The sequence below is a fragment of the Octopus bimaculoides genome, chromosome 18 (assembly GCF_001194135.2).
Source record: "Octopus bimaculoides isolate UCB-OBI-ISO-001 chromosome 18, ASM119413v2, whole genome shotgun sequence".
NCBI lineage: Eukaryota > Metazoa > Mollusca > Cephalopoda > Octopoda > Octopodidae > Octopus > Octopus bimaculoides.
Window position 1 is genome coordinate 4,285,024 of NC_068998.1, and position 2,283 is coordinate 4,287,306.

Sequence of the window (2,283 nt, forward strand, 5' to 3'; positions counted from 1 at the left end):
ATATTTACATGAATAAAATGCACCATTTCTGTCTGACATAATTCCTTATACAAACAACGTGACTTCTTGGCCGTTTCAATAATAATATATATTTTGACTTTGTCATATTTCCTTCTGCGATGTTTTTTGTTCCCAGGCTCATTAGCAAGTTTTGGCGTTATGTAACAGTAATATTTTTACAAAAATATGATGCTATAAATGTAGGTTCAATTCCTTCCATTGCACGACATCGCGGGGAAGTGGACACTTTCTTTTCACCAGTTAAACACGAGAGTATATCGTTGCTATTATGTATCGTAAGTCCAAAACGTTGCTTTTTTCAGAAAACGAAAAAATAGTTTCACCATTCTATAGCAAAACCGTTGTACTACACGTTTAACAATTTTTGACATCTTGGTATCGATCCTAGCGCTCAATTGCTACTTATTTTTTCGACCCCAACAAGGATGGAAAGCGAAGATGGCCTTGGTGGAATTTGAACTCAGAACTTAAAAAGGGACGAAATGCCGCTAAACATTTTCCCCGACGTGCTAACGATTCTGCCAGCTTGCTGCTTTAAGTAATGTTATATTGGTTCTAAATTTTAGAGCAATGCCAGGAATTTCTGGGCTAAGTCGATTACATCAGCCCTACTACTTACCTGGTACTTATTTTATCGATCCCGGAAATATGAAAGGTAAAAAGCAGCCTCGGCAGGATTTTGAACTCAGAACGTAAAGACGGACGAAATACCACTAGGCATTTTGCTCACCGCCTTAACAAGTATCGTTATATTGAAACAAGAAACCAATTGGAATTTTTAAAAAAATATTTTTTAAATTTAAAGCTGGTTTATATATTTCTTTGCTGAGGAAGTTAAATGCGTTTTTCAAGAGAAACCTTTTTGTCTATTTAACATAGATATATTGAGAGAAAATTGTATATTTATAGCTATCAATTTATAACAATTTATGTTAATTACTTACTTAATGTATGTTAATTAATTAAGAAAAAAATCCATCATATACTTACACCAAATCAACTTAATTATCAGACGGCTTTTTGTCTGTACAATGCTTGGAATCCTCTGAGCCCATCCCTTGCTTGTTTATGAATGACCCTCCAGCTGAAATTTCAAGGTGGAAGAGTGTAAATTGAGGTCGGTTGTTTTCCTTTTGCATGGATAAAGATGGGGTTTCAAATATAATTTTCAGCCTAAGATACACCTACGCTACGCTTTCAACTTCATACCTATTATTATTAGAGCAACAGGGTACGAACCAGCCAGTCTGGAGCAAAGTATGGCTGAACTCGGATTGCTGGGGAGAGAACCCAAGTCCATAATATATACGCTACAAATGGTCATGATACATAGAACTATAAAGAACCCTGTAATATTTAAAGGTTGATGTGCAAAACATGATACTTTTCTTCACAAACTTCCTACCAAGCAGGTGGCCAATCTAAATTAACTCTAAATTAAAATGACAAAATTAACCTACGTACCTACCTACATACATACACATGTACATACATGCACACGCACACACACACACACATACACAAAATTCCCTGGGTATGGTTAGTAGTAAACCAATATTCTGAGCAACAATTGACATTAAAAGGACATTAAGTGTTAAGATTCTAATGGAAACGCATATTAAGACACTAGCAAACACACCTGTTCTTTGGACGGTTTGAGTTGCTTTGGTGGTATTTTTATCACCAAATAATTGAACTACCTAGAAAGGTTTATGAGTGGCACGGCAATCTATATTTCCGATTAACCTAGGAGCGGAAAATGAAATTGAAGGCTGGTCATTGTGGAGGTCGTTGCACAAGTTTGCAAGCGAGGCAAAGTAGAGCTACTGAAGCGTTTTGGGATCAGATGACGGATAATGACTACAAGAAATAGTTGGTTTACATGAAAGCGAAATTTCTTGTCAGAAGAAGGAAGACGTTGAAACTTCCCCTCTGCGAGTTAATTTTATTCGACTAGATTAAACCAAGTCGATACCTGAGAATAGTAATATAAAGTTCTCGATGGTAGCATTTGATCCACGGACTTTCCACTCAAAAGATAGTAAACACGTGGTTCGTCTCTTGCGACTTCCTGACGCAGCTCGTACTGTGCGTGTCTAATTGGTGGTTTATAATATATTCATATCACCTATATTTATTCTGGTTGCGAAATTTACTGGGAAATATAGCTGTGCGTAATTCTATATTGTTAAAGGAATATTTCGTTAGATTCACTACGGCAACTAATTTAAATACGGTGCGTTATGTATATATATATATATA